Genomic DNA, 25,196 nt, shown 5'->3' on the forward strand with positions numbered 1-25,196 from the left:
ATGAGGGGTCAAAAATTTATCCATGATAAATGCATCAGAATTCTTGAAGAGATTTCTTTTAAAATTTTTTTTGTTTCTAGAATGTCCTACCATTGAGTTAATAGAGTGAAAATAAGATTAGTGAGAAAATTCCCAGCAAAATGATTATGCATATTTTAACTAAATCCCCATTCTGAATGGAATATCTAAAACCTGCTGGAAAGTTCTTTACCACGCCAGATGAATTTCTTACCTCTTCCTACTGCATGTACAAGAGAAGGGCCAAATCCTCGGATCTGGAATCCAAGTCCATCAGCTAAATCTGGGATTTTCGGGGTCCTAATATCAACCAGAAAATAAGGTAAGATGAATTTTAAATGCAACTATTGGTTAAAATGCAGTCATCTACACCTTTATTCATTCTTTCAATAAATACATGTCGAGGGTGCACCACATGAAAGACATTGGCTAGAAGCCCTGGGAGATAAAATTGGTCCCTACCAACACAAAAGCACATAGCAGGTACACAATACTTATTTTCTAAATTGAACACAATCATTACATAGCATATCCTGAAAAGAGGCCAGAGTCTGGGGGTAGACAAACCTCAATCAGGCACTGAATAGTTAGACTCCTGAACTTCTCTGACACAAAGCTTCATGGAAATTGATCACAGAAAGATACTACTGTTAAAACTTACTTTGCAGGTTATTATCAACAGAGACACTGTTGATAAACTGCTCTGCACGGTGCCATGACTTAGTTAGGTACTTAATACAATGGAAGCTTCTCTCATTAATTTACTGTTGTTACAAAGAAAGAAAGGAGTACCTTATGAAATTTCTTGGTGAATATTAATATAACAGAAACACAATGTTTATACGTTTCTACCTGTTGGGAATTTCATAAAAGAACAGGAACAAAGAACAAGTTATAAAGAACAGAACAGAGCTGTCAAACACTACATCAAAATAATTAAAGAATCTGATTAACTTTAGTATTTATGCTGTCAAATTCTAAAAAAATAATACATTAAAAAGAAAACCTGAATTTTTCAAAAAGGGAATATTTATGGTAAATCCACACAGAAATAAAATATGAAGGGATGGAAAACATGAGTCAGCTGTGACTAAGAAGCCCCTCAAAAACTTCCATGCAGTGCTTTCTGAGGTCTCTTTTACTCTAGATCTGAAGGAAGATGACCTCTCAGCATAGCCTTGAGAGCCAAAGGCAGGAGAAGTGAACTATGTTGTAAGATAAAAGGAGCTGATTGGAAAGAGCAGAGATCTCCCCATCTCTATCCAAATCCCCTCCATTTGTACTTTAAGAGTGTGAGAAATAAATACCTGCTGTGCTGAGCCATTGTGTGCATTCTGTTTGTAGCCCACAGTAGCTAATTAAGTTCATGGATTTCCTAAGAGACCTGTTCTCTTTTAGCAGAAAATTCACACAAGGCAGAAACATGGTTATCACCATTCACTCTCACATCAATTTAAGAAAGAAACCACAAAAAATCAGGAATGCCTTATCAAGCAGGGATATCACAATGAACAGTAAGAATAAAGTAAATCTTTATAATTACCTTTAATATGTCACAACTTTCCAAAAACACTTGTAATAATGGGGTAACATTTTACATAATTTGGATGTTAATTTTTAGATAGAATTGGTAAATTTAGTATTGATATTTCCAAAACATTTGATTCCATTAATAATAGATAAAGCCACACTGTGGGTCTGCGCACATTAGATTACGGTGGAGAATGTCTTTGATTGTTATAACTGGTTGTTTGGAGCTTCTACTGGCATTTAGCGGGTAGAGAATGGGATGTAGGTAAACTCCTACAGTGCACACAGCATGTCCTCAAGGACGTTGTTAATGCAGATGAGTATTTTACTTCACCAAAAATTTTCCTGGATGGGAATTAGCATAATTGTGCAAAGAATATGTACATATCATGCAATAAAAATTGTGATTTCTCACATTAAATGTCACTCTGGCCTATTTACACTGGTTAAATATATTTTCTAAAATACCGTACTACAACTTTTTTTTCCTATTCTCTTAGTAAATTTGCATTCCAAACTTTCTCTGAAAGACAAATATTTATATGTGTATGTGTGTATTAATGAGTGATTTATAGTACTCAATGGAATAAAGACTCAAAAGTTATACATTTCAAAAAAAGAAAAAGAAAAGAGAAAATGAATATACCATCTTCAGAAAAGTTTTTAAATACAATTCAAAATAGGTCCTTTTTATTGTAAATATGAAATTTATTTTTTGATAATGAAGCCCTAGTATTTCCAGGCCTTGCCTTTTAGGAAGGTCCTTTCAACTCAAATTTTCTAGACTTTAAATATGACATAAAATAAAATATGTTCTTTATATAATAATCAATGGAACAAATGAAATGAGAAAATGGGTAAAAGTACCATGTATGGTATGACAAGAGTACTCACTATGTGTTAAACCTCTCACTAAGTTCTTCATGTGCCTAGAATTACACAGTGTCTTGGCAGCTCTGTGTATAAGCACACCTGTGCCCATCTTATGATCACATATTCTGAAGTGAACATTGAAGTGAAGTGAAGTACCACATTTAGCTGGTAAGTAGAGGAAGAGAGAGAGGATTGGACCTCAGGCTTCAAATACCATGCAGCAAACACTGAGGGATGGATCAGAGCCCCCATGTCCCAGCTCTGCTCTCCTAGCACTAATTCAAGGATGGGGATTTGCCTTTGTCTGTTTAGTTTGAAGACAGTGGCCTCACACCCATATATTAGCAGTTAGAAGGGTGTTCTCACATCATATGTAAGCACACCAGTCAATAATTATGAGGTTAAACCAGAGAGAAAAAGGCAAAGCCTTAATGCTTACTAATGATTGTTTTGGAATTACTACTCTCTTATCTGATCTTTCTTATCTTATTCCAATCTGCCTCTCCCTGTTAAAGTTCCTCAAAGTATCAGAAAATAGGCAAGTGGAAGAGCCTCATCCCAGGCAGAGCTGGATTAAGAGAGAGAAAGATCATACTTAGGTTTAGAAGGAAGACACTGTTGTGGTTCTTTGCTGCCCCCTAGCTCAGTCTTCCAAAATTACTAACAGTAATTAATGAGTCACACTTTATTAGACCACCTAATAAGTTACTGGTGAAGCTAAAGCATCCATCCACTTTAATGATTTCACACTGCCATTAACAGACTTACTAGGGAGAATCTGGACCATTAGACTGCTCTTTGACTCAGGTAAGCTATACATAGTACCTCCAGCTGTTCGTGATTATATATAAATATGCAATTTTTTTTACATATAACAATACATTTTAAGACAAGAAAGAATACTATATGTACCTAAATTTTTTTAAGCAGTTAAAAAAAATCTTGGTTTTGAAGTGATAAGTATCATTTATCTGGAAATTAATGAAGTCGCTTATTGATAAATTATATAAGTAATATCTGAACAGTAATTGTGGCATCATCATGGTGCATGAAGACAATGCATTAAGTACTTTATATGTATAATCTCAATCAGTTAAACAAGCAGGGCAATTCTGACTAGGTAATACTAGTAGACTGAGGAAAATGATTTTCAGAAGAAAATTCATTCAATTGCAAGTTTACTTACAATATGTCTTGAAAAAACAGAACACATAGTAGTATATAAAGCATGGCCCCACACTGTATGTATAAGGTGGTAGATATGTGTATTAACATTAAGAAAATTCACTACACCCTAAATTTAAAAAAAAAATAGCGATTTATAGGTGATAAGACTGTAAGAAAAATATTTCCCCTCAGAAAAATCTGTACTCTCTTACTTTTCTACAATAAACATGAATATTTTTCTAATCATAGGTAGAAAGATGATAGGTCTTTTTACAGATATATTTTTTAAATGAATGAGCATATTACCAAGCATACACAAGTCTAGAGCATCTATCAGGCTAGATATGCTCTTATGAGCATTGAATTAAAAATCGAGTCTTGGGCTAGGGATATAGCTCAGTTGGTAGAGTGCTTGCACAAGACCCTGAGTTTAATCCCTAGCACATACCAAAAAAGAAAAAAAATGGTGTCTAATTACCTCACAGCATCAGAAAGTCTGATAGTTTTGTAACAGTGATCCTCTTTGTGCTTTGAATATAAGTGTTGGTACCCTTCCACTGCACTTATTTTTAATATGAACACATTTCTTTCTCCTCTGCCTACTCCTCCCTAATCTCTCCCTGTGGCTAATCTCAGGGAAAACAGCATTACCTTTCTTCCCCATGCTCCACAGGGTTATCTGTCCTTGAGTACACACCCACCATAGGAATGAAGTAATCCAGACTTTGGGGATGGTACCAGAAGATCTCAGAAATAACAATCTCCCAAATTAACGTGTGAACTAAAACTATAACTCAGAACTCATGGAATGTAGCCTTTGAGACACCTCTTTAAAGGCCCCTTGTTCCTGCTGATGGGCAGAATCACAGCCTCTGGAACAGGAGTCCCCTGTGTTTCTCTTTTGCTGGCAAAGCAATAAACTTCTTTTTCCCCCACAATTTCCAATAAACCACGTCCTCATTATTGGATTGGCGGCCTCACAAGGACTGAGCTTTCAGCAACAAATTGGCACCTCAGGTGGGACCCAAGAGAAGGCCCCCACTCCAGCTTTCTTTGGCAGGCCTGGCTCTCCAAGGAACACCACTTGTATGCTGAGGATGTAAGGCAAACATTTGGAGAGCTGACTACTGTAAAGTTAGGAGACAGGTGACTGGGTGTACCTCCGGTCAAACCAGAGAAGGTATTAAATGTGAGTAAAGAAAGGGACTGAGGGACCGTCCCCAGCAGCTGCCGAAGCAGCTTTTGCTTCACAGAACCCCTGCCTTCCTTCCCTAAACTATATGGATTGCTCCATCCTGGTCTATTTGAGAAAAAAAAGGATGCAGTAAAGGTGCCATACCTTGGCTGTTCGGTAAGTTCCACTCCCCTTACCCGAACCGAGACCCTTGGTTCTACATAGTTGGTTTCCCTTTGTGATACCATCTTGTCCCTCTTCATGGGGACATCTATGGTCCCACTGGTATAAAAGTCAAAGCGGGAGTTGGGAACTTGAAGGATTTTCCTGTCTGGTCTGTTTTAAAGGATCCCGTCTAATCAGCCATGGTTCGGGAAAGCCCTCTGAAAATCTGTCTGTGTTTCTGTTTTGTTTCTATTAGTTACTGTCCCTTTTAAGACATGGCCAATACTGCATTGATCTTACAGGTAGTGTCTTGCAAAAGATCTTGGCTGGTCAATGTAAAGGTCCCTGTTTGTCAGACTTGCTTTGCGGTCTCCTCTCTGTTGTCTCTCTCTGTTCTTTCTTTCTTTCTTTTTTTTTTTTTTTTTGGTACGATTTTGCAATTGGAGCTAGTCTGTCAAAGATAAAGTAAGTTAAAGCTTTGTCCGAGATAATGTTTTATTGTAACAATCTGGCTTTTCAATAGCTTTCTGGATTACTGTAAAATCTTGCAATTGGAGTTGGTCTGTCAAAGGTAAAGTTAAGTGAAAGAAATTTGTGCATGCAAGTCTGTGTTTTAAAGGCTCCCGTCTGTCAGCCCTGGTTTTAGGATCCTCTGTTATCTGTTTTTGGGGTTTTGTTTGTTTGTTTGTTTTGTCTGTTACTGGTCCTTTAAGTCCTGAGGCACACTACATTGATCTTAGTGGAGTCTCTAGAGCACAGAGATCATGGATGCATAGGCCACCTATAAGGATAAGCCTGACTATGATAAAGAGGGTTTACTGTAACACAATCTGACCTTTATATGGTTTTTCTGGATTATTATACAATTCTGAAGTTAAAGTTAGTCTATCAGGGGTGAAGCCTATGAAAGAGATTCTGAACGCACAGGCATTTATGCAGTTCCATGATAAGGCATCTGAACAGTCAGGAACTAATTCAAGGTGGCAAAATGCATTGCCTCTGGATCACAAGGATAGCAAGCAGCTCACCAGCCCTAAAATGGGAAGAAAGCTGCCTGGGCTGTAGAAAAAAATGGCCAAAGAGAACCTGTCCTCTGTCCTTCTTCCCAGCCCCTTCCACCTCTTTTGGGTGGAAGCTGATGGCCACAAATGATGTGGCTTCAGCACTATTAGTATATTACCTGGAGACAGAAACAGTCTCCCCTTTAGGATCTGACAGGATGCCCCATTTGGCCAGGGGATAGCCAAGACTGGCACAAAATGATTCAATGCCTTTGGAGGCTGGCAAAATAAATAACTGCAACCAGAAAAGAAAAAGAAAGAAATTAAGGCCAACCTGTGTTTTAGGCAGCCTCTGCAAAGGGATCCTCAAGGAAGCCCAAAGAAAAAATGAAAAGGGGACTCCCCCATTGCTTATCAATACCGTATAAGAAAAAGGCCCCCAAAATGCCTTCCAACACAACTCTCAGTGGGGAACTCACTTAAAGTTGATGGCATTGTGATACTGATTACTGGAACAGCCTCAAAAATATCATGTCCTCCAACCCCTTGAATGTAACCTGAGAGAAAAAAGATTAAGGCACAGGTTTTGTATATGCTACATTTTCCAACCCTCTCCTAAAATGAAATCTGTTGTGTAAAGTAAATGCACAGATAAAATTCACAAGGACTATTTCAGAATATGAATTTAAGAGAAAGATCCAAAAATAGAAATTATAGGTATGGAAATATATTTTAGTACAGAAAATTAGAAGGTAAAAGAAATGTTTCTGGATGATAAAATATTTTTTTTTGGTAAAGTAATATTCTTGGGCTAAAGTCAAAGACAAAAGAGGGCAAAACTAAGGATGCAAAGAAGAGATTTAAGCCTCTCCTTTGATTTTTTGTTAATCCATGAAGACCTGTCATTATTGTTACTATACACAACAGTCTTCAAATTGTTACCGCTGTTGACCAGTGACGAGTCCTTGCTTCCCCAATGTTGAAGAATAACACCGGAGAAGCACGCCCAGGCAAGGTCAGAGTGAAAAATTAAAAGTTTATTAAAGGACAGCAGAAAAGACTTCTCCTGGAGGAAGAAGGGGACCCAAGAGATGGAATCCATTGAATCGCGAATGTGTTCCACTTTTTATAGTTTTCAGTAATGGAATGTAGGTGGGAAGGCCCAAAGGGTTGGGACACAGGTGGGCCAAAGAAGTAATCTGGGTACTTCTGAGACAGCATCTTCAAGTTTGCTGTTTATTAACACTTCTTTGAGATGGGCTATCTTCATGTTTGCAGGGGGGATGCTGTTCATTATCACTTCTTTGGGATGGGTTCTAGCCTTGGGCTTTTTCCTGGACTTCATTAACATTCCAAGAGTTGCTCCACTTTTCCTGGAATTCATTCTCAACATGGCCTCCATTTTAGATCTCACTTAACATTAGACCCGATTTACCTAACTACACTGACTACCTAGCTTTAAATCTGGTTTCATTCCCCACTTCTAATTTTGGGAACTCTTTACTGCTGTAAGGAAAGGGGGTGAAGTCATTCTGGCTTCCTCAGGCTGAAAGTGGACGATGTTAGGCAAGCAGTTTGGAGTCCCCCTTTAATTTTTTTTAATTGGTTGTTCAAAACATTACAAAGCTCTTGACATATCATATATCATACATTAGATTCAAGTGGGTTATGAACTCCCATTTTTACCCCAAATACAGATTGCAGAATCACATCGGTTACACATCCACAATTTTACATAAAGTCCTATTAGTAACTGTTGTATTCTGCTACCTTTCCTATCCTCTACTATTCCCCTTCCCCTACCCTCCCATCTTCTCTCTCTACCCGATCTACTATAATTCATTTCTCTCCTTGTTTATTTTCCCATTTCCCTCACAACATCTTATATGTAATTTTGTATAGCAATGAGGGTCTCCCTCCATTTCCATGCAATTTCCCTTTTCTCTTGAATTCCCTCCTCTCCCATGCACAAAAGTTACCTCAAAATGGATCAAGGAGGTTGATATCAAATCAGAGACTCTGCATCTGATAAAAGAAAAAGTTGGCTCCGATCTACATATTGTGGGGTCGGGCTCCAAATTCCTTAATAGGACACCGATAGCACAAGAGTTAATAACAAGAATCAACAAATGGGACTTACTTAAGCTAAAAAGTTTTTTCTCAGCAAGAGAAACAATAAGAGAGGTAAACAGGGAGTCTACATCATGGGAACAAATTTTTACTCCTCACACTTCAGATAGAGCCCTAATATCCAGAGTATAGAAAGAACTCAAAAAATTAGACAATAATATAACAAATAACCCAATCAACAAATGGGCCAAAGACCTGAACAGACACTTCTCAGAGGAGGACATACAATCAATCAACAAGTACATGAAAAAATGCTCACCATCTCTAGCAGTCAGAGAAATGCAAATCAAAACCACCCTAAGATACCATCTCACTCCTGTATGATTGGCAGCCATTATGAAATCAAACAACAACAAGTGCTGGCAAAGATGTGGGGAAATGGGTACTCTTGTACATTGCTGGTGGGGCTGCAAATTAGTGCGGCCAATTTGGAAAGCAGTATGGAGATTCCTGGGAAAGCTGGGAATGGAACTACCATTTGACCCAGCTATTGCCCTTCTCTGACTATTCCCTGAAGACCTTAAAAGAGCATACTACAGGGATACTTCCATATTGATGTTCATAGCAGCACAATTCACAATAGCTAGGCTGTGGAACCAACCCAGATTCCCTTCAATAGATGAATGGATAAAAAAAAAATGTGGCATTTATACACCATGGAGTATTATGCAACACTAAAAAATGACAAAATCATGAAATTTGCAGGGAAATGGATGGCACTAGAGCAGATTAGGTTCAGTGAAGCTAGCCAATCCCTGAAAACAAATAAATGTCTTCTTTGATATAAAGAGAGCAACTAAGAACAGAGCAGGGAGGAAGAGCAGGAAGAAAAGATTAACATTAAGGAAAGGGAGAGAAAATGGAGTCCCCCATTAAAAATCAGGTCTATTTAGTGGTCCATGATAGAAGTCCGATTGAGAAGTAATAGGCTGGAAGGCCATTTGAGTGATGGGTGGTCTATTAGAGAAACAAGAATTCATTAGTAATGGAACCATACTGATGCAGCAATAAATGCCACAGCACAAGAATATGCCAATGAGTATGATGCCAAAGACAGAGACTAACAATGTTTTCCACCAGGAAGTACCAGAGAAACAGGAGCTAAGGATTTGTTTCCATGACAAAGTTGATGATTACATGGCTTTTATCTGAACATGTAAATCTTTAAGGATATTTGTCACATTGCCAGAATTGTCAGGGACGTAAACACAAAATTCAGTTTTAATAATGGCACAAGTACCACCTTGGGCTGCAGTGAGGACATCTAAAGCCATCTGATTTTGTAAGATGGCCTTCCTATTAAGTGTTATTTTAGTATTAAGGAGAGAGATACTCTCTTCAACATCATGGAGGGCAGTTTGAGTTAAATGGTTTAAAGTCTCTACATGCCACATTACATCTTCTAAACCAATTTGTGGGATAAACAGAGAAGCTAGATGATCATACCAATGAAACACAGATTGTCCCCATCTGTGTTTGAAACTGGGGAGATTTTCTGGCTGCGTTATATTTTGTGTCCATCTCCCCTGCATCCAGGGGTACCCAATAGTACATCTTCCTATCCAGCCTGGGGGAAGCCAGGGCCATAGGTTAGTTCCATATATCCATTGAGTCCCATTGGGTGCTAGCCAAATAGTTTTCGGTCTAGAAAGCCAATTTGTTCCAAACCAATCATTGGCTTGTAAAACTATAATTTGTTGACATTGTGACTCTGGGGTTCATCCTAATTCTCTAGTGGCATTAGGTCACGTGTCATGTGTATGGTTTCGTTGTTCACAACAGATTGATGCTTTTTGGTTTAAATGCCCAATAGTGGGAGTGAGCCATAAATCTTTGTCCAAAATCTGATAGTAACCATCTTTGTATCTGTGACATATTGATGGTGCGGGTAGTGGAAGGAGAGAATTAGATGGGCCTATATGGATTTAACAGTAGTGGAAGTCTGAAGGTTGGTCTGGTTTAAAATGAAAATCTTTCCATGACCAGGTTGTGATAAAGTTTCATTTATAGGCCATATATTAACATCTTCACGAGAGGCATTTTGTAAAAAGGGTGTTTCTTTATTTTGTTGTAACATTAAGGATTGTAAATTTAAACAGTCAATACCTTATAAGGGGAATACCCACCAAGGTAGTCCAGAAGTGCTGGAAAGGGGTAATAGTCCACATATCCATATATCTTTCTGTAACCTAGTGGCATATTGTTGAACCCACATTATAAAAGAGTTAGTGTTTGTTGATCTGTTTATGGTAGCAAACAAAGAGAGAAGAAAAAGTTTACATATCACCATTTTCTCTGTTGAAGAGACATCTTAGGTCCTCTACTGGAGTGCAGGAGTATCGCTCCTCAATTTCTTGGGCAGAAGAAGTCTCTTTGGGTATCGACTCAGGATGGCAGGCCTTAATCCAAGAGTAGTGGATCCAATTCTCCTGTCCCAGCACCTTTACTGCAGAAGGGGTGGATAAGATTACAGAAAAAAACGTCCTTTCCAAAGAGGGTCTAGGTTTGGAGAGTTTGAAGGTATGGTCTTAATCATAACTAGATCTCCAGACTCATACAGAGGTGGACAAGTAACTGGCTCTGATATAGGATATTTGCAAATTTCAGTTTGCAATTTGGCCAAGTTTGTGATCTGCAGTTTCTTGGTCTTTAAGGATATCATTTCTTAGGAATGGTCTACCGTACAAGAGCTCAAATGGGCTGAGCCCTAATGTTTTGAGGGTGTTCCTGGTTCTGAGCAGTGCTAAAGGAAGCACCTTAGGCCATGGGTAGTGGGTTTCTTGAGTGAGTTTCCTTAGATGTCTTTTTAATATATCATTAGTTTTTTCTACCTTTCCTGAGGATTGAGGTCTCCAAGCACAATGGAGATGATATTTGATGCCTAAGGCTTTGGATATCCCCTGAATGACAGCTGCCTTAAAGGCTGCTCCATTGTCACTCTGCAGACCTGTGGGATTATTTCCTGTAATAATGCCTTGACTACCTCTCCTGCAGGTTCAGTTCAGGAGTGGTAGGATTCAGTCCATCAAGTAAAAGTATCTATCATAACTAATAAATATTGAAATCCATTACTCTTAGGCATATGGGTAAAATCAAGTTGCCAGTCTTCCCCAGGGAACTGTCCCGTTCTTTGTAATCCTGGGGGCTTTTTGGCAGAATTAAGTGGATTATTTCTTTGGCATGTGTCACAGGCTTTGACTATTTGGAGGATGGTCTTTGAAAGATCTTTTTCTTCAAATATCTCTCGGGTTAATTTGAGAGTATTTTCTTCTCCTAGGTGGAAAGATTGATGAAAGGTATGTAAAATCTTCCACTGGGAATTAGCAGGTAAATAAAGTTTTTCATCTTCCATTTGAATCCACCCAGAGGGTAAAAGAATACCTCCTTTAGATAGTGCCTTTTTAGTTTCCTCCTGGGTGTATTAAAGTCTTATCTCTGGGGGAGGGCCTGTCCATATCAAAGGGGCTAAGGTAGTTATCTGTGAATTTCCCTTAGCAGCCTCCTTGGTTTGTTGGTCTGTTTCCTTCTGCTATTTCATCTATCCCTTTCTGATGTCCTTGGAAATGAATTACTGCTACATCTTTGGGTAAATGGACAGCCTCTAGCAGTCTTAAGATTTGCTCATAGTTCTTTATAGACGTTCCCCAGTCGTTTGAAATCCTCTTTCCTTCCAAATTGCTGCATGTGCATGCAGGATTAGGTAGCCGTATTTAGAGTCAGTATAAATATTAATTCTCTGTTGTTTCCCTATTTCCAATGCTCTTGTTAGGGCTATCAATTCAGCTACTTGTGAGCTTGTGCCTGGGGGCAAAGATTTTGCCTCTATGGTGTCATGTATGGTCACCTCAGCATATCCAGCTTTGCATTCTCCTTGTTCCATAAAAAAACTCCTATCTGTGAACATGCTGAGGTCTGGATTGGATAGGGGAAGGTTTTGAAGGTCATTTTGAGCTGAGTAATTTATAGCTATTACTTGTTGGCAGTCATGTTCAGAATTTCCATCTAATTTCTCTGGGAGGAAGGTAGCTGGGTTTAAATTAGAACAAGTCCTTATTTGAGTTGCAGGCCCTTCTAAAAATAGGGTTTGATATTTTAGAAGGCGATTGTCTCAGAGCCATTGTTCACCTTTTGTATTTGAAATTCCTGAGAGATCATGGGAGGTGTAGAATATAAGGTCTCTTCCCAGGGTGATTTTAATTGCCTCAGGGACTAGCAAGGCCACAGCTGCTACTATCCTCAAACAATGAGGCCATCCTCAAGACACTAGATCAAGCTCCTTACTGAGATAAGCTACTGGCTGTTGAGCTGGTCCTTTCTTTTGTGTGACCACTCCTAGGGCTATTCCTCCTCCTTCAATAACAAATAGGTTGAATTTTTGTTCAGTGGGTAAGCTGAGGGCAGGGGCTTGGAGTAAGGACCCTTTCAATGCCTTAAAGGCTTTAATCTGTTCTGGTTCCCATATGAGAGAAATCATTCCTTGGCATAGTGTCTCTTTGAGGAGGCTATAGAGAGGTTTAGCTATTTCCCCATATCCAGGGATCCAAAGCCTACAGTATCCAGTTATCCTTAGGAAGCCTCTAAGTTGTCTTATGGTTTGAGGTAGAGGATATTGTCCTATGGGGGTTATTCTTTCTGGTCCTAGCTTGCAAGTTCCTTGAGACAGATATAATCCTAAATATTGAACTTGTTCTTGGAATAACTGAACTTTTTTCTTTGAGACATTATAACCTGTACTAGCTAAGAAGTTTTAAAGCTCTTTAGTAGCCTTTTGACATTCCTTTTCAGTAGAGGCACACAAAAGTATATTATCTACATATTGTAGGACAGTCAGAGATGTCTTATCTCTGAACTCTGTTAAACCCTTAGCTAGGGTTTGGCCTAAAAAATGAGGGCTGTCTCTAAAACCTTGGGGTAATACAGTCCAAGTTAATTGAGATCCACTATCTGGCTCTTCAAAGGCAAACAGACTTTGTGATTGGGATTCTAAGGGTATACCAAAAAAAGGCATCTTTTAAATCTAACACAGTAAACCAAGCAGCGACTGCTGGAATCTCAGATAACAGGGTGTATGGATTAGGAACCATAGGGTAGAGAGGAACAACTGCTTCATTAGTTATTCTCAGGTCCTGAACTAATGGCCATTCCCCTTGGGTTTCTGAATTCCTAAAATGAGTGAGTTACATGGGCTATTGCAGGGCACTAAAAGTTTCTGTCTCTTGAGGTTCTGAATGATCTTTAATAAGCCCTTTTTTGCCTCTGGACATAGGGGATATTGTCTCTGATGTGGAAAGACATAAGGGTCCTTTAACACTATTTTAATTGGAACTGCACTTTTTGCCCTTCCAATTTTGCCTTCAGTAGCCCACACTTCAGGGTTTATATCACATTCTAATAAAGGCAAACATAATGGTCCTCTCAGTCCTAAATTCATTGTAATGGACGTCTGAAGTTTTGAAAGTAAGTCCCTTCCCAATAAAGGGGCAGGGACTATCAGAAATGCATGAGAAAACATCACCCTGTCCCACTCACAACTCAGTGGGGGAGTAAGCCTTCTAGTAATAAGCCATCCAGACACCCCTGGTATGGTTACAGTATTAGAGGAAAGGGATCCAGGATAAGAGATGAGCACAGAATAACTGGCGCCAGTATCTAAAAGGACGTTGACCTTTCGGTTCCCTACGGAGAAGCATACCTGGGGCTCACATGCAGTGATAGGAGTCACAGGAGCCAGAATCCAGCCCAGGCCCCGTGAGGCCTGTGTGGAGGAGTATGGCTTCAAGAACCTACACCCCTGAGGACAGTCACTCTTCCAGTGATTGCCTTGACATTTAGGGCAGGGCCTTTGAGGTGGACACTTGGCTTTCAGGCAATCCCGTTTGAAATGTCCTACCTCTCCACAATGGAAACACGTCCCTTTTGTGGATTGAAGAGCATTTCATTTTCCTCCTACACCCTGGGAGCTTACTCCTCTAAAGGCAAATACCAATGCTTCAGTTCTTTTTCTGTCTCTGAGCTCTTTCTCCTTTTGTTCCCTCTATATCTCTATTATAGAAAACGGAAGTAGCAAGTCGGAGGATATTATCTAAAGATTTATCAGGGCCATATGCCAATTTTTGTAACTTCCTCCAATGTCTGGGTCTGACTGAGTGATAAATTTGTCCTTTAAAAGTAATTGGCCCTCTGTGGATTCAGAATCCATGGTGGTGTGTTTTCTCATTGCCTCTCTGAGTTTCTGCATGAAAATAGCAGGGCTTTCCTGGAGGCCCTGAATAATTTATAAAATCTTAAAATAGTTTTTTGGGCTTTTGCTTGATTCTCCTAAGGGCCTCAAAGACCGACACTTGAAAATGGCTAATTTTCCAAGCATCTTGCTCATCATTTGGGTCCCACTCAGGATCATTTCTGGAAACTGCCTGTGCTCCAGATGGGTAATTAGGTTTGCTCCTAGTCTGTTCTGCTGGGGAAGGAGCAAGGTGTAGTTCATCCCCAAATTCCTCAGCTGCTCTCCGAGTAGCCTCCTTCTCATTTAAAGTCAAGGTCTGGTTGAATAACAGCATAATATCTTTTCAAATGAGGTCAAATATCTGGCATAAGTTTTGAAATACCTCAATATATTTATCTGGTCCTCCAAAAGTCAGTTTTTATCTGGCTTAGGTCTTGAAGGGAGAAGGAGGTATGTACTTTGATTGGCCCAAATTCTCCTTCTGGAATCTCCTGGAGAGGTAATATATTTGGTTTATTTTTTGGAACAGATGCAGGGAGGCCAGGATATGGGGGACAGGAAGGCTGTTGTTGCACACCAACAGCAAATAGAGATTTTATGGGTTATCCTGATTCCTTCTCCTCAGTAGGTGAGTCCCCAAGTTTTTCTCTCTTCATGGCAGATATCATGGCTAAGTCTACTTTACATTGTTGGCATAATTTAGGATTTTCCCTGACAGGAAAGAAAACCTGAACATATGGCACCTCACACCATTTCCCTTCCTTTTTTGCAAAATTTATCAAGCTGTAAAATTGTATTAAAATTGATACTTCCATCTGGTGGCCAGGTTTCTCCATTAGGGAGTTTGTATTGAGGCCAAGCCTGGTGGCAGAAGAAAATGAGGTGCTTTTTCTTGAGCATCTAAGGGTCAAATCTATCCCAGTTTTTCAATATGCAGGTAAGTGGTGTACGTGGCATATTGGAAAGTGAAGCTCCCATCTGAGTGAAAAGAAAAGAAAACAGGACTCAGGAGCCCACACCAGAGAAAACTGTTCATCTCCCTAAGCTTGAGCTTCCTAAATGGTCCAGACAACCCATCTCTCACCTTGCTTTGCCAAGGGGTTTCTGGTCCCCTTTGTCAAAGTGATAGGTTCTCAGTTTGCCCCATGCCAAAGACCCTGGGAGGATTCAGACTTAAGGGCTTAACTGATTTCCTCCCTGCCACTAAAAACCCACAGCAAAAGAAAATTGTGTGCTCTTTTGTCCCCTTTGCTCTGTAGACTAGAGGAACCGCATAAGGGTGAGCGATATCTACTGATTGTAACGTAGTGCTTTCTATCAGAGCGATTACTGGAGGAGTTGGTTCTAAAAATGCCTCTCTAGCAGCTTAAAGAGAACACAGCATATTTTAAATATCAGAGCAGTAAAACAGACTAGTGAAAGTTACCTATGCATCTTAGAGAACCTGGGCAGATTTTACTAATTATCCCATGCATTTCTCTCAGTCCTACAACCTGAATTGCTAACATTTCTGACCTGCGAAAAAAGGGGAGCATCCTGGAGGGAATGGAAGCAGGGTTGGGAGTGTTGCATAGCCCATACAGAGGCAAATGTAATTGGGGCTTTCCCTCAGTGCCATTCATCTAGCAATCACCCCAGATACCCCTTAGAGATGTTGGGAGGGGGCTCAAGAGAAAGGAAGCTTAGGAATATGACTGAGTGTAACCCAGACTGCAGTTGTTCCAAACTCCTTCCTCTACATCCACACATCCGAGACAGATCAGGATTTAGGGACACTGTGTACTCACACCAATTGCTCTCTGGGCCCAGACAGAAAAGTTGGAAGTGGCTTTGGAAGAACCCAACATGTCTGCTTTGTATTGAACAGGTGATTTGAGAGCTTCCTAGGCCGGGAAGCCTCTCACCCAAGTCTCGAAGAGTGGCGGCTGCACTAATTGCATAAGTAGCCATCGGGTGCCCATCTTACCCTCCAAAGAGAAAGAGAGAAAAAGATGCACCTTAGACAAACATGGGGTGCGTGGAGAGGCGTTTACCTCAGTGTAGCATCTCAGTGCAACCTCCAATATGTTAATGCTGTTTACTGGTGATGAGTCCTTGCTTCCCCAATGTTGAAGAATAACACCAGAGAAGCACGCTCAGGCAAGGACAGAGTGGAAAATTAAAAGTTATTTAAAGGACAGCAGAAAAGATTTCTCCCTCCCGGAGGAAGAAGGGGATCCAAGAGATGGAATCCATTGAAGGGCGAATGTGTTCCACTTTTTATAGTTTTCAGTGATGGAATGTAGGTGGGAAGGCCCAAAGGGTTGGGACACAGGTGGGCCAAAGAAGTAATCTGGGCACTTCTGAGTCAGCATCTTCAAGTTTGCTGTTCATTAACACTTCTTTGGAATGGGCTATCTTCAAGTTTGCTGGGGGCTGATCATTAACACTTCTTTGGGATGGACTCTGGCCTTGGGCTTTTTCCTGCACTTCATTAACTATCCAAGAGTTGCTCAACTTTTCCCAGAATTCATTCTTAACATGGCCTCCATTTTAGATCTCACTCGACATTAGACCCGATTTACCTAACTACACTGACTACCTAACTTTAAATCTGGCTTCAAAATTATTCCATAAAATAGAAAAGGAGGGAACCCTTGCAAACTCATTCTCTGAGGCTAATATCAACCTGATACCAAAACCAGATAAAGATACATGTAGGAAAGAAAACTTCAGACCAATATCCCTGATAAACAAAGACACAAAAAAACTCTCAATATAATTCTGGCAAATTTCACACAAAAACATATAAAAAAGATAGTGCACCACAATCAACTGGCTTATATCCTGGGGATGCAAGGTTGGTTCAACATATGGAAATCAATAAATATTATTCATCACATCAATAGTCTTAAATACAAGAATCATAGGATCATCTCAAAAGATGCAGAAAAAGCATTTGACAAAATACAGCACCTCTTCATTTTCAAAACACTAGAAAAACTAGGGATAACAGGAATACACCTCAATATTGTAAAATCTGTCTATACTAAGCCCAACGGCAACATTATTCTATTTTTTTAATTAATTTTTATTGTTGGTTGTTCAAAACATTACATAGTTCTTGATATATCATATTTCACACTTTGATTCAAGTGGGTTATGAACTCCCATTTTTACCCCGTATACAGATTGCAGAATCACATCAGTTGCACGCAACATTATTCTAAATGGAAAAAAATTGAAAGCATTTCCCATAAAAACTGGGACAAGACAGGGATGCCCCCTTTTACCACTTCTGTTCAAAACAGATTGCCAGAGCAATAAGACAGATGAAAGAAGCTAAAGGGATACAAATAGAAGAACTCAAACTCACTATTTGCCAACTACATGATTCTATATTTAGAAAATGCACTCTGGATTCTAAATTGTACCTTAAAAGTTAAAGTCAGTTAAATGTGAAAGTTAAAGTTAGTAAATGTGAAGCTTAGGAAAGCAATTTGCCAAGTTGGTATTCTCTGAACTAAAAGTACGTGTAGCAAAACTCTCAAATTTGTATTAAAAAAAAAAACTTGGTTGGTATTTATTCATGTTATTAGAAATTTTATAGCTGGATAAATTAACCTGTTATTAATAAGTTACTTATACAATTTTGTCTTACTCTTCACAATAAAATTGAAATTTAAATGCATTTTTGGAAAATAACAAGGACAGCCTGATCTGTTTAAAGGTGACATTGTAAAACATGGAAGTATTCTGCCACTTTTTTTCCACAAAAAGAAGCTAAAAGCTCTCTTAGCCTTTCTTTGATTCATGTTTCAGATGTAATGTTGTATTGTGCTATTTATAAAGAGCCCCACCTTACCTGAGATAAAGCTCTGCTTCCCACCTTACTCAATGTTAGGATAGCTCCAAAGTAAGCTAGACTGTAAAACCAGCCTCTATCTCAGAGCAAAGCCTGTCCAAGGAAGGGACATGACCTTTTTCCTTGGAAAAACCCACAGAGCACTCCTAGGCACATTCCCACCCTGCTAAGTTGTTTATCTACAGGAGAGATCTGCTGCGCCAGGTGTCCCTGACTCAGTCAGGCTAGGTGGGGACCCATAGCAGCCCCCTAGCAGCCACCAATCAATATGATACAAGGAAATGCCAGATGACCCTCCCAGTAGTTTATGATGTTGGGAAACCATGTAGTTCAGCAGGTACACCCCTCTTGGCTTAAACCAATCAGTTCAAACAAATATCCCCTTTGTCTTGACCAATCACCCCTAGACAAGATGTTCCCGCCAGTGAATGTGCTAATCATGTCTTAGAGTTGTTATTTGATTTTCCCGAGGTGTGTGATGATTTGCTAAAAGAGGCTATGATGTATGTGAAGTCCCTGCACTCCAAAAAATGTATAAAACTGCTGCAAACCCTGGGTTCGAGGCCTCTCAGCATCACCAGTTGCTGTGTGTGCGTGCGGAGGACCGAGCTAGCTCGCAATAAACACCTCTTTGCTGTTTACATCGATCTTGGGTCTCTGGTGGTCTTTTGGGGGTCCCAAATTCGAGCTTAACAAGACTTCAGCTCATTTAAAATTGTTTTCAAAAGATTTATTTTTGTTGTAAAGATGACTGTGATCTCAAACAGGGCATATAATGTATAAGTAAAGATTCAAGATTATGAAAGTCATTTTTCTTGGTTCATAGCTATTACACAAACTGAATATGTTTTTGCTCTATTAATTTCATTTTGTATTTTCCTTGTAAACTTTGTAACTGTTGCCTATTACTGTTTCACAGAGGTACTACTTCTAAAAAAAAAAAAAAAACCTGGGTTAATTTGTGATAATAAGTCATTACTGACAGGATAAATAGTATATAATGCTGACTTCCAGTACTAATAATGACCCCAATTAAAAGAAAATGATAACTGTAAAATTATCAATATTGAAGTTATAACCTATTACTCCCTCTTTAAGACTGGTGAAACTGGCTTGCTGAGTGTTTAAAACCCAAAACTTGGAAAACAAAAGTCAAGGAAGTAAAAAGAAGCCAACATTTTGGCCCTTTCCCTCTAAGGTGGGCCAGGACCCAGAAAACAACATGACCGCTCATGGGTGTGAAAAACCAGCCTCTATCTCAGAGCAAAGCCTGTCCAAGGAAGAGACATGACCTTTGTCCTTGGAAAAACCCACAGAGCACTCCTAGGCACATTCCCACCCTGCTAAGTTGTTTATCTACAGGAAAGATCTGTTGTGCCAGGTGTTTCTGACTCAGTCAGGCTAGATGGGGACCCATAGCAGCCCCCTAGCAGCCACCAATCAGCATGAGACAGGGAAATACCTGGGATGCCAGATGACCCTACCAGTAGTTTATGGTGTTGGGAAACCATGTAGTTCAGCATGTACACCCCTCTTGGCTTAAACCAATCAGTTCAAATGAATACTCCCTTTGTACTGACCAATCACCCCTAGACAAGTTGTTCCCACCAGTGAATGTACTAATCATGTTTTAGAGTTGTTATTTGATTTTCCCGCAGTTTGTGATGATTTGCTAAAAGAGGCTGTGATGTATGTGAAGTCCCTGCCCTCTCCAAAGAATGTATAAAAATGCTTCAAACCCTGGGTTCGGGGCCTATCAGCATCACCAGTTGCTGTGTGTGCATGCAGAGGACGGAGCTAGCTCACAATAAACACCTCTTTGCTGCTTACATCGATCTTGGGTCTTTGGTGGTCTTTGGGGGTCCTGAATTCGAGCAAAACAGGGCCTGCAACTCCAGCTTTCAGCAACAATTTCACATGCAATTCTGAATTCTCATTCATAATTTTCTCACTCTCTCTCTCTCTTTTTATACTGGGGCCTGAACTCTGGGGTAATTGACCATTGAGCCACATCCACTATAAGCAATGTAGGATCCATGTCCTACAGAATAGTATTTAGGATGATGGTTATGTTCTAAAATATGAGATGCTTAATTCTAAAATTTACTTAGTTAACTTCTTATTTCACTCATTTTTTGTATATATTTTTTTAATCCCACAAAAATCATACAACTTACTCCCTTGGCTTTGTGCTCACAAGAACTCTTAGATGCTTTCTGCTGTTTAAGCTTGATTTCAAGAAGCAATCCACTTAATTGAAAGGTCTCATAAAAACCAGGTCACCATTAATAGCAAAAATCTTTTTCCCAACTTCCATGCCAGCCATCTAAAAGAGAAATCACACACACACACACACACACACACACACACACACACACACACACATATATAATTCAAATGGTGACTTAGTAAGAAATCTAAGTTTTCACAGAACTAGAATCTGAACAATTCAGAGCTTACACACTTTGGCATTTTAAACACATCTGTAATGTTTTATGCAAATTTACACAAAGGATAAAATAACAAAGTTTTCATTTTTTGAGGATCTAGTTTTGAATTTGATTACAAAGCTTCAGTGAATTTCTCATCCTTTCCTCCTTGAATTGACATTGTACTCCTCTTACTCCTTTTTCTATTGTATAAAGAGATCCTTTTAAAATTTCACCCTTTAAAACTATATTTAAACCCCAAGCTAAATTTTTTTATACTAAGAGAGTTTCAATCCTTGCTGTGTGTGTATATCTACCGACATATCAATGACACTCAATGGGCACCTCTAGCCTGACATTTCTGAGACCCTGGCAAAAGGACCTGAGTATCCACACCACCCTCCCTTCCTACTTTTTAGGGCAGCTATGGAAAATAGGGAGATATACCCCAAGGGCAGCTTCTCTCAGGGTTTTTGGTCCTATAGGAAAAATGGGAGGAGTAGGGAACTTGAGAAGAAAGGAAATCTAGATTCTATAAAAGGGTTAAGACACCCTCATTCCCTCAGCACCAGCTCTTGACTCCCTCCTCTGTGGACTCTGAACTGTCTTTCTCTCCATTCTGTCCTTTAAATAAAACTGAAGAGGACCAGATACTGATTTTCAAGACCAGTTTCATTAGCATCAGAGTCTCCAGCAGAGGAGAGGAGTGGGCAAGAGAGCTCCAGTAATCACAGAGGTGTCAAGAGTGCAAGATTCTGAGAGAGGACAAGGAAGACATCACTCCTCCAAGCCAACCAGAAGCTTTTCTTATCCAATCTACTTCACATAAACTCCATGCTGCTTTTGGCTGCCTATTTGCTGAAGCCAGAATGAGACAGGCAGATTGGCAAGGGTCATATCCAGAGAATGAAGGGATTGAAATGTTAATTCTTTCAGAGCCCTTCCTCCACCCTTATCAAGAACCTTCCCCAGCTCCAACCCTGTTGCTAAGGTAACCAGTCCCAGGAATTGTCCTTCCCTACAGGGAGTTGTAAAAGTCGCTAATTAACTCACCCTGGGCCCCCTTCCTGCCCAGATCACTCTTCCCAGGCCACTCTAGCCCACCTGTTTCCCACCTTTTGGACATTCCACCCAGCATTTCCTTGGCCTAGTCATAGGAGAGAGATAAGGGGGAAGAGAGCAGAATAACAAAGGAAGCCCAGGACATATAAAAAAAGGCAAAACCCCTCATTTCCTGGGATACTAGGATACAAGCTATGGCCCACTTCTCCCTCCTGGGAGAAGTCTATGTTACCCCTTTCTAAATAAACCCTACTTTATATGCTTCCCTCAGAGTGCTTCCTCTAATGTTAGGTACATTTGAGGGAGAAGATAACCAGCAGTATCACTAGGAGAGGGCATTCATTTGTGTCACAGCAGATGAAGCTGGGCATCCAAAGCATCTGTTGAAAATGCCTGGAAAAACATGTCTCCATAAGTTTCCAGTTGGAATTTCTGATTAGAGAGGCCCCAGGGACATAAGAGGTGCCAAGGTATTTGGCCTCCCAAGAGGTCAAGAATATCAGAGTTGTAGATACCAGGAATTACTACCACCTCCCCATCCCAAATATCTCTGAATGCATAGATAGGAGTTCAGCAGCCACTAATCTCAAGGGTATTTGGTAGAACCTGAAAATAAGACCATGCAAAGACATTTGTCTTTGCTAAGGATACTTATAAGGTTGATTTCTATTTGTTAGAAGATTTATGTTTGTCTATCATGACAACAATTTTAAATAAAAATGCTAATGTACATTACCTCAGCATTAGACCCCTTTTCTACCAATTTTATTATTGGAACTTTATTTCTGTCTTCTAGCCCAAAGCCATAACTACCATCATTATATTTAATCTGAAATGCAAAATAATAGCATTGTTGGTGAAAAATTAAAATTAAAACAGAATGAAGGCATATGTATCACCACCAAATATGTTTATTCAGGCTTCTGCTACTCTCTAATGAAAAGGCTTAACATATTAACTAACTTACCAAAAGTGACTTGGCTATAACTTTTTCCACAACTTTTAAATCATGTTTCACAAGTCGATGTTTCATATTTGATCCTTCCATTTCCTCATCCACAAAAAAATGGAAAAGTAGGGGCTCATCTTTGAATTCACTTTTTTCCAGGACTACACAAACAGAAAGATTTAAATGGTTTCAATTAATTAAAAAATCAAATTTTCCACACCTGTAGACATTAGGTAAATAAAATATCTACCCACAATCTCAACTTTATATTTCTAGGACAAGTGACACAAATATCCCTCAGATTTTTTTTTCTATTTCTTTCTATAATTTCAAATCAATGTTTCCTTTAAATTGCTGTTACTGAAAGGATTTTGGATTTTTAAAGTAATTATTTTTCCAATGTTAACTTCTTTTCTATTTAACCAAGTCTGTCATTGATCAGATTAAAATCCAAACTTAACTAAAAGATTTTAATAAATCCTAACATGCACTGCAAAGCAAACTTAGAAACCTATGGTGTTCTCAACTCATAGTAATCATTTTATGCATGTTTTTAATATCTTGCACAATTATGGAAAATTTAAATAGGTGAAGGGTTGCCTTTCATGTGTGAGCAAGTCCCATGTGTCACTTTTCTTCTAAGACTTTCACATAAACATGCTTTCTGTGTGAAATGTGATATTTTTTCCACATAGTTCTTTTCTGTTTAAAAGCAATATTCAGCCAGGTGTGATGGAGTACACAGCTCAGGAGGCTGAGACAGGAGGATCACCATCCTCAGCAAAATTGAGGCTCTAAGCAACTCAGTGAGACATTGTCTCTAAATAAAATACAAAATAAGGCTGGGGATGTGAAAGGAAATCCAGGAACTAAGAGACAGGTGAGTGAGAAATAAAACACGGAGAGTAGGCAGAGATACACAGGATTGTTTATTTGTCAGAGCTGACAAACAAAGGCACATCTCTCCATAGATGGAGAGAGGCAAAACAAGTTTGGGGTTCAGGACTTTCATGGGTCAGGCTCAGGGATTACAGCCGGGTGGGTTCCACTGTGGCTGTTAAGGGAGAGGTTGGTATCAGGGAGGGTGAGCCTTTCTCAGAAAGACCCTTAGGCCGGAAAGTGAATTTTTTTCTTTAAATGGTGGCTGTCATTTAAGATGGCCATCCAGATGCTATGCAAGGACCTTACATATGTGGCTCAGTGATTGAGTCCCCTGAGTTTAATCCCCGGTACCACCTCAAAATTGCAATGTTCTCAAGTAATCTCATTTCGGTCAAGGTCAGTTTTCTTCCTTCTATCTGACCATTAATATTTTTCACCAAAACCCTTAGGATCCTTGGCATGGACTGATGACATAAAGTTTATGTTTTGTTAGCCTTGTTTAAACAAAGTCTAAATACTAAAGAATTTGTACAGAATGAGATCCTGACATCTGTCGAAATGCTTTACAAGAGAAATCTTCTGTATTTCTTATTCATCTGTCCTTTGTACCTTGAAGTATACTTCTTGGTACAAGTTGATTCATAGAACTAAGAGCTAAAGGGAAGATAGTGGTCACAGGGCACAGTAGAAAGAATTGTGATGGATTAGTCCAGGTCTGGAACTGATTCTGGATGTGATAATGAGAAAACTACCTAAGCACTCCATACTTCAGTTTTCTTAGTCTGCAAAATGAGGGTAATAAAATTTTCACCATGTTGCATTAAACTAAAAAGAGGTGATCTTCATAAATAACTTGGAAACTTTGTAAGCAATCCAAAAAGACCGCTATTTCATTTCATTATTTTTCAGAGTTGCCTGGATGGGAAGACTGTATTGATCTCTGAATGAAAGACTCACTGGCAACGTATCAACCATGACATAAAAGCAACACAAAGTCATGGTGAAAAATAGAAATAATAACATATTTTAGATTAAATCTTGCCTAAATGAGATAAACAGAGTTACAAAGCTCTGCTATAGCTGCTTTCATTCACCAAATAACACATCAAAAGCAACAGGGGAAGGCATCAATATAGCCAGGCATGAGGCAAACTATTTTTCCCTTGTCAGTTATCACTACTCTGTTGTTATACAATATTTTACAATAAATGTTTAGGTAAATATACTGCTTCCTGATGCTTTATGTTAAAATGAAGAATGAATCAAAACTTTTGAGAATTATCAGCTTGATATTCTAGTTTTAATTCCCTAAAATATTATAATTTCTTCCACTAAATAGTTCTTCAGGGACTAGTGTTTCTCTTGTCCAACCACATAGTGATCTGTCTACACAGAGAAGGGACAGAAATCCCCAACTAACACATGATAACCAAGAATGCTCTCAGAACTGCTAGGAATTTGGCTATATTTCTTTCTTTTTTAATTTTTTTTAATTTTTTTATTGGTTGTTCAAAACCCTGCAAAGCTCTTGACATAACATATTTCATACATTAGCATGGATGTGTAACCCATGTGATTCGGCTGTATTTCTTTCATAAAGGTGTAACAACCTTCTGTAAATAACTGGCAAATGAATACAAGTGCTATGGAACATAGTTAGAAGCACATTTTTTTTTGAAAGAAAAATGTTTTGAGTCCACAGATTCTATAACCTAGTGTGAAGAGAGGAAAAATCCAATCTTGTTATTT

This window comes from Callospermophilus lateralis, unplaced genomic scaffold (assembly GCF_048772815.1).
Source record: "Callospermophilus lateralis isolate mCalLat2 unplaced genomic scaffold, mCalLat2.hap1 Scaffold_63, whole genome shotgun sequence".
NCBI classification, from domain to species: domain Eukaryota; kingdom Metazoa; phylum Chordata; class Mammalia; order Rodentia; family Sciuridae; genus Callospermophilus; species Callospermophilus lateralis.